The sequence below is a fragment of the Orbicella faveolata genome, unplaced genomic scaffold (assembly GCF_042242905.1).
Source record: "Orbicella faveolata isolate gen_17 unplaced genomic scaffold, um_ofav_v1 contig_46, whole genome shotgun sequence".
In the NCBI taxonomy this organism is placed as follows: Eukaryota; Metazoa; Cnidaria; class Anthozoa; order Scleractinia; family Merulinidae; genus Orbicella; species Orbicella faveolata.
In genome coordinates this window covers 4,160,808-4,177,380 of record NW_028301576.1, presented here as the reverse complement: position 1 = coordinate 4,177,380, position 16,573 = coordinate 4,160,808, and the positions used below count along the sequence as shown (strand labels likewise).

General features: G+C 37.7%; 2 pseudogenes; both read left to right on the top strand.

The window, feature by feature from the left end:
* The first annotated feature begins 8,375 nt into the window (after positions 1-8,375).
* On the top strand, positions 8,376-9,907 carry LOC149098035 (uncharacterized; annotated as a pseudogene).
* Positions 9,908-13,656: 3,749 nt separating this feature from the next.
* LOC110050927 (sphingosine 1-phosphate receptor 2-like) lies at positions 13,657-16,295 on the top strand (annotated as a pseudogene).
* Positions 16,296-16,573: the final 278 nt, after the last annotated feature.

Here is a 16,573-nt window from a genome sequence, read left to right as displayed (position 1 = left end):
CATGGAACATACGGCTAGTGCTGCTTTTGTTGCTTTAAGGCTGGCTTTGCCATTTACAGAAAAGAAGAATTTTGTACGGTTTAGCTAAAAGCATATAATTGTATTGTATTACACACTTTCAACACAATAAAATTATATTCTCTTCAAAAATCTCGGCTTCGGGTTTATTCTAAAATATTCTTTAAAATTTGGCAAATTTCAGCCTCAATATTCTTACAAAATGTATTATATAAAAAAAGAGTGTAGTCGGATGAGGAAAATACTTGTCTTAATGTTACAGTTCATGATACCAAAGCTTACGTTGTAGAACGAAATAGATTCTGTAGTTAACAGTTTGACAACTAATGTTAACAAAATTGACGAAATACTCAATTCTTCTCACCAACCGCTAATATAAGTAACTTGCAAGAGGGCTTTTCTAAAACTCATGGTCGTGCAATGCTTTACCGAGTTGATACAGGAGCCATAATCGGGGACGGAGACCGTAAGTCTTGGGATCCGCGTGCACCTATGATATGGGACAATTTTTCTACTTTTAGAACAAATTGCGCCATCATGACGTCATATCCGCGCGGATCCACGCACATGTCGGGGTCTCTCGCGTGGATGTTGTTACGTTGCGTGATCAAATGGTGAGAGTCACGAGATTCTCTTGCAGATTTTTCACAGCGATGGCAGGGAATATGGCAGCAAATCAGAACCAGGGCTCTAAAGTGTAGTTTTATGCTCTGAGCTAATGGAAAAGGTGAGTTTTTCAGGGTCGGAAACATGACTTCAATTTTGCGCTGTGAATGAATAATATCTGCTCGCGCTAGTTGTACGCGTAAGCTTTGGCGTTTGTTCTGTAAAGAAAAGTTATGTGAGAAAACTCTTTACTCTGGTATCGAGTTAATTTGTGAGTTTCCCAAACAATGCTTAATCATAACCAAACCCTGTTTTTGATAGTTTCTTATTGTTTCTGTTTGTTTGGCGAGTTTGCAAAAGTTTTTGAAAGGAAAGTCTGACGAGTACATTAATTAGCTCATTTGCATAGTACAGCGCTTGCACTTTCAAATCCGAGTCGGTGTTTTCAATTGTCAACAAATCTTGACAAAGATTTCTTTCGCTGTCTTTTCTGCCGAGATGTTGCAACAATTTTCACCAGAGACAAAAGGCTACTAACATCATGTGTGTTTCTTTAAAATAGTGAAATTTTACACTGCGAAAATAAAATAGACAACGAGTTTTGATAACTCAACCAACAAAATCGAAATCGTTCTTCGAGTTGATTAAAGAAAGCGTCATCGTAATTTTGCTGGTTATTTCTGCTATATTTACCTATTTTAAGCTAAGCTTTTAATATGTTCTCAAACATTTATCAACCTTTGAAACATATTTAAAAACTAGAAATATTATATGAGTTCGATGTACGTTTTCATACAAAATTTTTCATGTTTTACTGACTGTACAAAGCACTCATCGGCGGGCGCTTTTATTAATCGACAACAGACAGTTTATTGGATTTTTACACACAAAAAAAACTGAGCAGCATCTACAGACATAATCTTTATTGTCACTTATTGGGCCTGATAAAACATCGAGCGTTGCTTACAATTCAGACGAATCTCAAACTTGCAATTACTATTTTATAAATTTTCGGTCGAGAGAGACTCTACGAAATCCTCGCAAGCGTGTGGTAAGAGGAGGGAAATTTTGAAGACCTGAAACGCTGCTATATCCAAATATATCCAACTAGGTTTTTGCTGTGGTTTGGAAATGCTGTTAATCTTCAACATATGTGAAACTTAGAGTGGAGTAATGTGGAGCTCTTGTAGAAGAATAAAAGAAGAGCGGAACACAACTTGGTCAGTGATATAAAGCGGCGCATAACTAAATTCGGCACTGTCTTACTTCACTCAAACTGGAGCAGCTTACGACGAAAATACTGAAGTAAACTTCCAACAGACATGAACGTATTGAGTTGTGGGCCTAAAGCATCAAACATTTCAGGAATTTCGGACGCCACTTCCCGCGCTACATCAGCAAAAACCCTCGCAGCATGTACGCGGGATGCCGCAATCTGTTCTAAAAATAGCAAAATTGTCCCATATCATGGGGACAGCCCCAATACTAGAAATGGTGCGCGCTTACGGTCTCCGTCCCCGATTATGGCTCCTGGTTGATAACAAAATTTTTTCAAGGTTATGTGATCGGAAAATAAAAAGACTTACTTTCAAATGAACCCGCTGTGACGATTATATAAAAGTCGACACTAACTCAATGTTCATTTTGTCAATTGTGTGAAAAAGCGGCGAAAATTTTTCCTGCTTCTTCCTACCAGCCCTTCTGAATAGAACTCAAAAGAAATTCACCTTTTAGTCGAAGAGGTAAAATATTGAAAATTTCCCAAAACGGTTGTTTCCACTTTCACAGCAGAAAAAGGGACGATTTAGATTTCAATTTCAATTTCAATTTAATGACGGAAAAATAACGCATTAATATTCCCAATTTCTGATTAGTTTTCTGATAAACGTTATTATTAGTAAAGTAAATTCCGAGAAATGCAGCCTTACGGACAAATACCTCATTCAGTTTTAACAGAAACACATTAAAGGAAAGGTTTTAAGCTTGCGCTAATATTTTAGACATGAATATTTGGGAAGGCGAATGCATGTACGACTTCGGTGTCCGCCGAATTAATTAATCTGCAAGAACTTCAGACCCGTCTTCAGTTTATGCTGTTATTAGGAAGGCGCTCCTGGTGAATTTTGTTAAACTAAGCTGTTAAAATTCACACTGTAAGGGAAATATATTTGAATATAAATTTGATCAGCTCATTCAGTGCAAAATTTCAGAGCTTTGAATGCATGACTGTTCATATGGGAAATTTCAGCCCGGTCGACCGAGATGAAATTCAAGAAACGCAACCAAAATGGTAGAGCATAAACTTGTATCGTTCGCGGCTGTCACAGCCTTGTGGACTCTTGTAACTTAGCTAATAAAGCTAATTCGGATAATCCTAAAGTGGAAATACATACAAGACAAAAATTATGCCATTTTGGCGCTATGTTGCGAAAGCGAAGCTATTTTTTCTAAAACGTTTCGTCCCGGTTACCCGGGCTGAAGTGTTCATATGGGAAAATTTTCATCCCGGTTACCGAGACGGTCGCAAAAACCGAGGTCTCGGTAACAGAGCCAGCCCGGCTTCTCATATGAACACATCGATATTTTCACGAAGGAAAAAGTGGCGAGTCTCGAAAACCGAGCCAGCCCGGTTGACCGGGCTCATATGAAGAGGCCCTGAGTGAGGAAATGCCTTTTCTCGATATTGAACTGAAGTCAACATGAAATTTGGTTACTGCCTGGTAAATAATCGCCTTGTAAATAATTAAAGCCTTCATCCACAAAGGGGTATAATTTGTTCACAGCCAGATGGTTGACCCATTGGTGTTTTTTAGACGTATAATGGAGAGAAGAAAGAAATTTATAATTGTTTTTTGTTTTTCTACAAAGTTGTAAAGAATGAAATACATGCCATGACGTTTTCAAAAACACTAAAATTATGTTGAAGTAACAATTTAATGATTTCTAAGCAATTTAGTCTGGTAAAAAATTGTAAGATGCGTTTAATAAATATGATTTCCAATTGCTATTACGTCACTGATTAGCATATACCACGTATTTATTTAAACTTGCATGTGTTAATTTCTTTCAAAAATCCTTCATAGACCCTTTCATAAATGGCTTTCAATTATAAATTCTTTTGTAAGTATTAAAACTAGCCTGACTGACCTCGTTTTTGAGTTGATAATTCAAAAGAATTGTTACTCCCAAACGAGTTTAGTGAGACTAATTTAAATGCATACAAAAGAATTTTAAATTGGCAGCCATTTATGAAAAGGGTCTATACTCTTTTCGATCTTGATTGAATTTTTTTCTCCTTTCTCCTAACGTTATGATACATACATATTTTATTTGATAAGTAGGTTGTTTTCAACACAAAAATTAGCGAAATTAATAAGTGACGTTTCGACATCGTCGGATGTCATTGCCAAGTAAATGTGCGGGTTAGTTCTTGAATTATAAATAGATCTACAATTATTGTCTGCGGAAAAGACGGCTTTGATCTGCGGAAAATGCAGATTAACGCGAAAAAGTTATTTTGCTATCTCTCTTTGTTCCAACACTGAGATGTTTCCTATTTCCAAGTGTATAATATAATTGATCATTGTCGCCAACTCCGTTGGACCTGTTGCGGAAACATTCTCTTAAAAATGGTCTCTTAGCGTGTGTTGTCTACCCTCCCTGGGAAAGAACAGATTAAAATCTATTTTACGAGCTTTTTTCTAAGAAATGAGCGTCAAACATTTCACACCAGACCAGGTCATACAGCAAAGCATGCATTGACGCGAATCACACCAATATCGAAAGTGCTTCTCTCTAAGCGACCCCTGATCTTTGGAAATATTATATATTAGTATATAACACACAAGTGAATAGTGCTTTTCGCGCGTTCTGATTGGCTAACTCCGAGGTGATTAGCGAGTACTATTCACCTCCGAGCAGCCGGCGCAAGAGATTTTAAAATTTCCGACCGCTTGTCACACAGAATAAAGTTTTGGTCCGCTAATTATTCAGCTGGTGTGGTATATACTAAAACAATTATTGACCTCAGTGTTGTTGAAAGTGATGGATATTTACCTCCACTTCGGTGAATAATTGTTAAATAGCATACCCACTGTTACGAGTATCGTTGTAGAGCAGGGTTGGTTCCAGACAAAACTCAGGATCGCTGGTAACAGCAACAAACTAATTTATTTCCGTAAGGTAACTTCACGAATTTACAGCACTAAGCTTCTTCAAATTTGAACCAGTCACTCTTACAGAAGAAACTCTCGCTCTAATATACATGAGGCTTAAAGTTCTAGAAACTTCTATTAGGAGCTAAATTAAGTAGTTTGACACAGTTTCTAATCTGAGTTATTACATAAGGATGAGAATGCTCTGGAATGTTCTTATACAAATTGGTCACGGCTGAATGACTTCCGGTTCTAGGTTGTTCTATAGCTTGACTTGGACAATTTTTCGTAACGCCCGATAACGGTGAAGAATAGACAGTGCTAAGAACTAAGTAGGTTCGATATTTTAATAGTTACCAGTTGCTCGCTTAGATTTTTAAACACAACGGACAAAATTTTCATAAGTCTTATTGTTTTTTTTCTGCTAATGTATAAATTTCACAACAATTTTAAGAGTAATACGATAGAGCATTGAGGAAACGAGTCAATATAACTTCTTAATAACCGAGAGTGAGGTCGTTACGGGAAAATCTCAAACTGAGGTCTTGCCGTATTGACCGAGCGATAGCGAGGTCAATACGGTAGGCCGAGGTTTGAGATTTTCCCGTAACGACCGAACGGTCGAGGTTATTAAGTTGTTTATTATATGGCTCACGAATTAAAGAAAAAAAAATTATTCGAGCGGAAGTCGTCAATGTATATCCGGCGATGCGCGCGTTTACCGATTCATTCATCGTCTCAAACCCAGGGCAAAACTACACAGTCAGTGAACTTCACTACTGTAATTCTTTACGGGAAAAATGATTGTCACAGCCCTCAAAAAGGTATTTTAGTATCGTGGAGCCACAACTTGATGAGGGAGTTTTTCCGACTTTTGTGGCGAAACGTCAACGCATATAGAAAAGACAGAAAGTGCTTCAAAATGGTCCAAACCAACGGTCTTTTAGTGAAAGAAAATACTAATGCTTCAGAATGCACTGCTCAGAATAACTCGATCTTCGCATTCGCTTTCGACAACATATCTTGGCCTTCTTAATTCTGGGACTTATGAATGAACTTTTCAAGCCTTGTGAGCGTCTAAAACTTCCTGCAGGTATCAGAAACACTGCTACCGACAGAAACCGCCCGATTGTTTACACCTGATGATCCTGGAAGCTGATTTTCACTTGCTTGTGTTGAAGCGAGGGAATCTATTTAATGAGAACTGAAACGGAGTTCAATATTTCGGTAATTATTGTGACTAAGATGATAACTTATAAGTTTCTTCGTGGTTTTCTGCTCAGGATACGTGACACATCTGCCGATGGTGTTTTTCACTTAACGATTTTAGCTTTACTCGACACTCGGCAAACTTTGATTGTTTTTCACTAGTGCTCGCCAAGGTTACCGGGAAGTCAAAAACGACTTCTATGTAAATTTTATTAAGGAAAAATCCCTAAACTTTTAGCTACTTGGAATTAAATTTACTTCTCTTACTGTTTTTAATCGGCTTTCATCGTTTCAATGCGCTTGAATTTTCCGAGCCGGGCTCTTCCTAATTTGCATAATCCGTAATCGGCCCGTGGGCATTACGGCTGCATAATGACCGCTCAGATCTCGCTCTTAGCCAATCAGAGCGCGCGTTATATCGGCCACAAACCAAAGCCATATTTATTATTAATTATATGGCTTGTGTTTGAAGTCGATATAACGCACGCTCTGATTAGCAAATTCTAGGGCATAATTCTCCACGGGCCGATCATGGGCCTGGAAAAAAAAAGTGCAAAAAGCCATATAATAAACAATGTACTAACTTCGACAGTTTGCATGTCTTTACGGGGAAATCTCAAACCTAGGCCTTGCCGTATTGACCACCCCACTGCTTGGTCAATACGGTAAGGTCTCGGTTCCAAATTTTCCCGTAATGACCTGACTCTCAGTTAATAAGTGCTTAATCATAAAGGCAGATGTGAGTAAAACTGAATGGAGGCGTCAATTTGGATGACATATTTTCAAAAATATTTACTCAACACACCCCGCTTAATACTTATTTGTGCAGTTTCTTGAGTTCTCTGAACATCTGCGTATCTTCTGTGTCTCCTAAAATTCAAAGATACAGAAAATATCTTCCAAAAAGGTAAGTTAAGTTAGCCAAAAATAAAATTGCTTTAGAGATATACGTTTTGTTACGATTGAATATTAAGTAATTTATATGTTTTCTTTGCAGCGTGAATTTCCCTTGAACCAGACCATTATTCACTCTTCAGCTAGGGCTCTCTGCTCAAGTGTAGGTTGAATTCTCTTTTAAAATTATCTTTGACCTGTTTTGCTGATTGTTTTCGTTAAAAAAGACTACAATTCTTTGCAAGTTCTAACGTAGGGTTTAAATTTTATTTGAACGTATTGTTTCTGGAAAAATGAAATCGAGTATTTATAATCTAATTTAAGCATCGTGAGTGCTGCAGTTTGGTGCGAAAAGTTGTCCAGTAATTGCTCAGTAAATGGATTCTTATCGCTTTTTAGTTGTTTTTTCCTCTAACAGGTGAATTTTACGTGTGAATTTTAGCATGCCATAGGCACACACCCATTCATGTCCAACACACCAAACCAGAAAAGATGGTTGGACGGTTTTTCTCTGAAGGCAGAAACCGTCTTTGCGTTTTTGTGACCTAAGCTAGATACAACACGTATGGGACAATAGCCGAAGCAGTCAAGTTGAAATAATGATCGACAAAATTATTTCTAACTGGCTATCGTATAACTATCGTTTAATGATCGCATTTTAACAGAAACTCTCTCCGCTTCGATAAAATTTGCCTAGATATTTATGCAACGTAATACTCCAGAACAACGTTCTCCTCCAGAAATGTTTATAAATGCTAAAAACTTTCATGTTTCTTTTCGCAGTTGAGCTTGCGACACCATTCATCAGGAAAGACTTCCTATCAACAAGGTAGATCGAAAACGTTTAGAACTTATTTCCAATCATTTCGTATGTATAATTTTTCCGCTTTATTTTTAGTGTAAATTAGAACTGACAAACTAGACTATTGCAATAGTTTAGAGGATGTGCCGGTCAATACTGGCATGAGCTGAGCATTTTCTGACAGTAGAACTACATTGACTGATTTTTTTACGAGCTCATTTTATCGAGGAATAAGCTGTATATTACTGTTCAGCGGTAATAATCAGTAGCACAAGGTTGCTTTTGGATTCCAATTGAGAATAACACTCAATTTTTTGGGAATAAAAGTATTTATTGGTAGAAAAATTTCTGGGAAGACTTTCTGAAATGCCATGTACACTTTTCTTCGTCGCAAGTTCGAAAAACAGGCAATGCTGTAGCTGTAACAGATGAATTTTCCGCAGCTGCTACTCGTCCATGTATTTCCATGACTGAAATAGACACAACGCTAAAAGACGGGGAAAATAATTCATGTCTGGCTATTGTATTGCTTCTCAATAGGGGTGCAGTTAAGCAGCAGATGACTTTTTCCGCGTTTACATAGCCTCTGCTAAACACGAGGCGGGGAGGAGGAGGGGGGGTTGAGAGAATTCGACTGGAAAGTTATGCAAACCCGAGAAGCATAACTTTCTCCCAACCCCCCCGGTGTTAAGATGAGGTTATGTAAACGCGACAAAATGTCCTCTGTGATGAGAACGCGTGTACTGTCTCAACAAATTCATAATTCAAGATAGAGAATAAATGTTTGACTACCAAACAGAAAAGAAAATTGTGAGTAACACAAATTCTGCAGCTGCATGTTTTCGTTAAAATCTTCAACAAAAACTTTCGGGAAAAAAGCCTTTGAAGCCTTTGCATGCGCTCATAATAGCATTCCTTTTGCTTCCTTGTTCAAATATTCTTTTTCACGAATTCAAATCAGAGTCAGTATATTAATTATAGTGAAAAACTTTCTCTGGTTCAAAAATGGATTAAACACATAAGCTTTCGGCTATCAGTCTATAGCCTTTAACGAATAAAAAAATGTAAGCGCGCGAAAGGAATATATATGAAAAGAAGTGTGAGACTTGTTCTGATGACATCGTTTCTCTACTGGATCTAATCCTTTCAAACAATTATTTTGTCTATAATAACTGTATATATACAAGCAGATTCACGGCTGTGCTATGGGCGGTCCGTTAGCCCTATCGTTGCCAACCTCTGTATGGAAGTGATTGAAGAACTAGCTATAAGTACGTCATCAGTCCCACCGAGGGTTTGGAAACGTTCTGTTGACGACAGTTCTGTGATCATCAAGAAGGACGCTGCCTCTTCCTTTCACAATACTCTAAACGCCTCCGATCCCAAAATTTCTTTCACTATTGAACTTGAAAACAATGATAAAATTGCCTTCTTGGACACCTTGGTTTCCAGAAGAAATGGTGTTTCCGTCATTGATGTGTATCGGAAAGCAACCCACACAGACCGATACTTGGATTTCTCTTCCCACCATGAACTAAAACACAAAATCAGTACGGCCTCGACCCTTCTGTTCCGGGCATCCAGTCTCCCTAGCAGTCATGATGGAAAAACACGGGAAACCACACGTCAGGGCCGCGTTAGAAGCTAACGTCTACCCATCGGCTGTTATTTCTAACATTCTCAATAAGAAGCCACCTTCACCTAAAGTTCCTCCATCGGAAGAACTGGTTTCTATGTTTTTCAATGGGTCAAGCCATCGGATACGTACCAGGGTTTTGCATGCCTCCCTTACATCAGCGGCCTAACCGAGCCTCTTACGAGATTACTCCGTAACAATGAAATCCGCGTGGTCAACAAAATATTTAAAACCCTTCAACAAGAATTCCTGTCTCCGAAGTTCAGACAACCTTCAGATTTCCAATGTAATGTTGTTTATAAAATCCCATGCAAAGACTGTCCTTGGAACTACATAGGAGAAACCGGAAAATGTTTCCAAACCCGAAAAAAGGAACATCAACGAAATTTGAAGAACTATACAAAGGGCCCAAATGTCGCAAACCATGCATGGCAAAACAACCACTCCATTGACTTCGATAATGCTTGTGTTGTTGACAAAGGCAATTACCGCGTTCGAAAAAGACTAGAATCCTGGCACACAGCTAAAACCGTCGACGCGGATAATAACTCAAAACCGTTGCCTAGGCAATACTCCATTTTACTGTAATTAGACCTTATTTGCCTTTTTATTTTTCAGCTTTTTTCACACTTCTTTTTGTATTCTATTTTCATAAATTTTTCACACTTCTTTTCGTATGTATTCTATTCGCGCGCTTATTTTTAAAATCCTTTTTGAGTTATTTTTTTGTAAAAAAAAAAAATACCTCTTAGTCGGCGCGTCGGGTATGTTATGGACGGGTCAATGGATGAGTGAGTGAGCGAGAGATGTATGTATGTCACACCAATCAGATTGGATCTACTATAAACAGCCAATCAAATTTCTTGTTGTAAAGGTAAATGGTATGTGAGAAGATTTGATCCCGATAGAGTTCAGAACGGCCATATTTATTCTTCTATAAAAGAGGAGGAAGTATTCATATATTGGGCTTACTTCGACATTTTCTGTGGGTTAGGCTGAGGATTTTAGTAATGAAGGAGATGAGCCTTGAGGTTTGAAACAGTTCGTGAGTTAGTAGTATGCAAACGGTCGGGATATTTTCAGTTTTAGTTACAAAGGTAACTTGACACTTTTGTTTTTCACAAGGAGTAAATTCAATTAGAGGTCACCAATCTTTGCTTCTAGTTCTTAGGACATGTTTTAGAGGAGACGAGACTATTTAGATTTGAAACAGTTCTAACGTTTACAATAGTAAGTGTGGGTAACGATTGTTTTGTTCTTGTTGTATGCAAATATAACGAGATATTTTTATTTTTTGGCAAAAAGTTTTTAATTTTTTATAGTTTAGGTATCCTGATTGTTACCAGGATATTAAACAAAAAAGAAGCTTTCATTTCTGGACGGTTTTTACGTCTCTGCAGGGGCAGTTTAATAGTTTTATTTGATGACATTCATTTCTGTCCGATGTTTTTAAAGGTGAAAAGTATGAAAACTGTTCAAATGTTCTTTGAAGACTGCGTGGCACCAAGTTAAAGTGCAATTTAATTAAATCAGACTTTCAACTTGTCAGAGAGGGGTTTTTTTCTCTTTCTTTCTATTTTCGGTGAAGTTGTGTTGTGTTGTGTAAAAAGGGTAAACTTACGACTCGTACAAAATGCGAAAAAGTCTCCTAACTGATTAACTTAACTTGGGGGTTGGAAGGGCTATGTGATCGGTGAGTGAGTGGGTTATGCATGTGCGCGGGTCATTTCAATCACAGCGCGGGTTGTATCAAAGAACGAATCAAATTGCCTGTTAGAAAATCATCTATCTACATTATCTGGAGAGTAGTATCTACATTAATCTGGAGACGTGTCAGATTACTGTAGTTTGTTCAGTCAAACACTTTATGGCTTACTATTTAGCTATCTTACCATGACCAATGTAACATCGCATGTACATCATAAATTCCCAGTTTCTTTCTTGGTGTACATCGCAACCAAAAAAGCTTGTCAAATTAACCAAATCATTACTGTAAACAGCTCCATAAATGCTCCTATCTTCGACACTTCGCAAAAAAAAAAAAACTCTTGCACGCCTTGCGTGCCTATGTTTTAACTAGAGAACGTTTTTTCACTTTAATATGCTTCGTCCTAGTTACAGCTCTATTTTGTCTAGTAATTATAGTCTAAAATTAAACTTAGGAAATACATTAAAGGTAAAGTTGAACATGAAAATAAAGTTGAGAAAACGCATAGACGGTATGCAAAGGTCTGTGCTACTGAGTTGATCAACCAGGTTACATGTAGATTTGTTTGATTTATTTTCATTTCAGTTAAAATTTCAGCTGATAGGCGTCGGTCGATTTCAGTTCGAACATATTTGTCTTAATTCAGACTGGCCAAAGAAACGTCGAATTAAGGTTACAGTATACCTTCAGGGGTGTCTCGCGCGCAAGCGATGTAGCGCGTGTAGTTTAAGCTGTAGATACCTAAACCCCTATATCAAATTAAAGCTTATGGAGCTGGCTATCAAACTATACCAACAATTTTGAAAGAAAATGAATTGTCGAATTTTTCACGACCACTAAATGCGAGCGCCCGAATCACCTTTCGAAAGCTACAAGTCAAAGCGAATTTCGTTTTTCGCCAATTTAATTTTTTCCTCGGTTTCAGGGCCCAAAGCGCTTAAAAAACGTGTCTGCGTTTTGGCATATTCAATTGCAGTAAAAAGTTACAGAACATTTTCGAAATAGGATTAAAAAAATGTGGAGTGATCGTACAAAAATCGCTCTCGAAGAAAAAGTATTTCGAAATTAACAATTCCCAGACACGCTTTTGTAGTTTATATGTTAAACTAGCCACTGTCCAAATTTAAGAGCAATTGAACAAATTCCCTTTGAGTTATAACTCTTTAAATTGTCTGCTTCAAGTGAAAAAATTTATTCGAGTAAACAGCGCTAAAAAAATTTTTCTGCTTCGCAAACAAACTCCGCCCACAAACGCCTTCAACTGGGTTCTCAGATAACTAAGCCAATCAGGGCAGGGAAAGTTTACTACCGTTAACCTCCTGGTGAAATTTACGCGCGAATCTCTAAAAAACTCTTGTGTTTCGCAATGCGCTCAAGGAACCGAAGGCAGGGAGATAATTTTTCTGTAGCTCAGTTTTTCTTGAAGCTGGTCTGGCAAAATGGGGAAGACTGAAAACGGATACGAACGCTAGAGTGGCTGAGCGAAGGAAACAAACACAAGAAAGCGCGGAGAGCAACTGTGTGTGGGCAACTGTGCATGGATAATATTTCAAATGGTCTCAATGAGTCCGACGATTCGTCGATATCGGACTCATCAGGAGAGTCTCTGTCAGCATCCCTGTTATTGCTGTCAAGTTCCGAAATTTTTACAGAACCTTTCTTTTCTCTTACCACGAATATTTGCCCGCCTTATACGATAACTATAGCTTCATCCGCGTGGCGAACTTTCGCTTCTTCACTCGTTGATGTATTTTCATTCGTTCTTCGCTGTTTTCGCTTTTTCGAACTGGTCCATGGTTTAAACGTGGTCTATGTTTACTTATAACATAATAGAGACACGCCTAATACCAAAAATGCTGGGTAGTCAGAACAACAATGCTGATCAATTGAGCAGTCAATTCGTGACATCCATATAGGTAATTCCCGCGAAAATCGTCTCGGTTGATTGCATACGCGCTATAGGGCTGTCAATCAAGAGGTAAACTTTACTTCCGGTGAAAACGTAAAACCGCCATTTCTCCGCCAATATTTAGCCTTTTTCAATTTTTTTTTCAGAAATTAGAGATTATTCTTCGACCACTATTTTGACTCAAAAATCCAAATTTGAAGAAAATTGCCGACCCGAAGGTATACTGTAACCTTAAACAAACGCTTCTGCGGTAACAGTTTTTATTGGGTCAGTGGGTCAAAAACAGCCGTTGATTAAGTGTAATGGTTTCTGTTAGGCTGCAAACTTGAACAATATTTAAAACTAAACACAACTAGTATTTACACAATTAAAAGAGTGAGTATTCTAACATAACAATTGCTTACAGACAAAAAGCTCACTCCGATAAATGCAACCTCAGCAGAATTTCATCGACCAGTATTTAAATCTTTTATGAGCAGTACGAGTTGCAAAAGGAAATTGATGAAAGTTTTTCAACATGCGGGGTTAGTGCAATGCCATCAATTTCGTTGACATTTTCCCAAGCCATGATTATTTAACATATCTCCGGCGTCACTATACTCGTTACTCGTTAAGTACTTTCAAGCAATAATTAAAAGAATGCTAAAACTTATAATTAAAAGAATGTTAAGACTTATAACTAATAGAAACGTATTTCTCTCAACAGGTAGAAAAGCTGTTTCTTCCAGCAGCAAAACTGATGTTTTCGTTTGCTGAATGCGTACCCTGGCTTGCTGTAGCGTTGATGTTGTCTCTCGCTATAATAATACTAAATCTCGTTAGTATAATTGTTTTTATGAAAAAACGTAGTTTCCGCAAGCGTAGCACGTACCTGGTGATAAATTTGGCAGTTATAGATATGTTGGTTGGGGTAACTGCCACCGGAAATTTTGCTGGTCTCGTTGGACAATACTATTGTAATTTATGGAAGGACGGTTTACCTGATAAGCTAGAAGTCTATATGATAGTTCTTTATGTTTTGTTTCCTGTTGCATCTGTAACTAACATCAGTGCGATTTCTTTGGAGCGGCTTCACGCGACGTTTTGGCCGCTGAGGCATCTTGTTATGCAAAAATGGATTTATGTTTTAATTTTTGCTATCACTTGAATTACAGCTGGGTTGGTATCAGCTGGGGTTGGAGTTCTAGAGCAATTTAAACAACGAAGTCATTTTTTTTACTTATGGAATTCATTTAATTCAATTTGTCTGTTGATTATTTCTGTTTCGTACGTGGCCATTGTTATTAAAGTCCGTTGTGGAGCGCAGCCTCAACACCACAGAGCAGCCAGTAGAGAAAGAAAACTGACCGTGACATTGTTGATTGTGACTGTTGTATCTATGCTAATGTGGCTCCCATTTGTGATAAGCAGTTTTCTCTATTATACAACTGATATTATTAGTTCATTATCCAGCATACCAATTCGTCGGTTAAATCTCGCGCTGATCGCTCTGTATTATGTAAACTCGCTTGTGAATCCAATCATATACACTGCTCGAATGCCAGACTTCAGAAGAGCTCTGGTTGCTGTCTTTTGCAAACGACCTCAGCAGGCGAACCAAGCTCCAGTTATTCCTCTCCGTGACATGTGATGCAAATATAGTTGCGTTATGAGGATATCTTGCCGTTTATTAATCAAAACACGATAAGCCGTGATTAAGTACATTTTAGGCTTGGGGCACTCCTTGTCACACGCTTTAGCTGTGTTATATATAAATAAGCTCAGTCGTTACATGGCCTTTCGTTATAATATTGAAGGTTCGCTTTTACTCAGTTAGCAAACGCCTCAAGATTAAACTTGATTTCATTTCGGCATAAGCTGCTTTTAGACGCTTATTTTACATTATTTTTATGACTATTTTTATTTTTGGACATCTGAAAGGAGTGTGCTTATCAGAATGGTGGCTCTTATGGAAAAGGCTTTTTTTTTTTTTCTTTTTTTTTTTTTTCATCAGTGACACCCACGCGTGTAAAACGAAAGACAGATCTTTCCTTTGAAGGAATTGTGTCGTCACATAGGAATAATAACTGAGACCTGGAGACAACTAAAATGAAGTAGGCCAGTCTGTCTTTTTTTTTTTTTTTTTTTTTTTCCCTCCCTTTTTTGAGAAATGTGGCGTGACGGGAGCTCTTCAGAAGGAACTGACATAAAACCAATGTTCTCAATGTACTGTAGTGACTTGATGACACCGATTGTAAAAGCAGTGGGGAGACTGAACTAATTGCGCGCGCTTATCAGAATTATGATAAGGCTTGGGTGCTCTCACTGGAAGGAGGCGCTGAATTGAATCATTGTGCTAACTGTAACACAGTAGATGTTATATTTATGACTGGATTTGTTACAATTCAACGGTGTTAGAGAAAGGTTCGTTGCTTTACTTCAAGTGCCGGAGCAACTAAAATTGACTTAACGACACCTAAAGGCCTGAAAATCGCTCCAAGAGATGAAAAAATCATTGGAAGTGTACAAAAACAAGGACCAAAAAGAAGGAGGAAAAAAGACTGGCATTCTTTTAAGGTTTTCATATCGCCTACTTTAGAGAGAAAAACGCTTATGTTAATTAGACCGAGTTTCATTTACACTGTTTTAATAAATCCAGGCATATTTATTTGTTTCATTATTTTGGTTATAGGTGATTATTGAGACTTTGTAGATCTATCGCAATATTCAGTCATGCCATTATAATTGCGATTTACGGTAAAAAAAAATGTAATGCAAGGAACGTGATGTAAATAGTATTCAGAGGTTTACGAAAGCAATTCCCTTTTGTTTCACTTTTCCATTAGCACTTTTGCGATAGGATGTCACCTTTACTGAGTAACCAAACCCAATCGCGCACATGACGCCAGTTAAAGTACTTGCTTCGGGTCCTGATTAGTTCATGCGAGTAATATCTATGTTATTTACTTTTGTCCAGAGTGATTTTACCAACATTCAACTTGGGAAAACCTCTCTAATACAATTTTAATAATGTAACATAAGTAGATGTACTGGATACCGCATTTGCTTTGTCATGTAAGAAACTTCAAGGTTGTTCCTATGCACGTAATGTTATCATAAATCTTTGATTTATATTGCTAAAGCCTCAAAGAGGTCAATTTTTTTTCTCGCACTTGCAATACATCTTTGATTTCCAATGTGTACTCGATGTTATAATACATCCAGTCTTTGATTTCTAGCTATTTTAGGACTCCAATAAGGAGATTATAATACACCTTTCAGTGATTTCGATGTTGTGATACATCTTTGGTTTCTGGTTATTATGTCCTAATGGATGCTCGATGTTGTAATACATCTTTGGTCGTGTTTTCCATTGTAAATAAAAAGATCTAGTAAAAGGAATGTCATAACATTGTCAGTTTCTAATGCTTTCTAAAACACGATTTCGTTCATCTAGACCCGACCGCCAACATTTTGGCGTTAAACGGCTACAGCATGATAACCTTCAAACAACACATTCCTAATAAGCTCCGTGAGGGCCGATTTACACGGTACGACTTTGTCGCATGCGACAAGCTTGCGACAGGCCTACGACATGAATTGTTTCGTATAAATCAAACCTACAACTCGCTTACGACTGTTGTGTACGTCAAAAAAA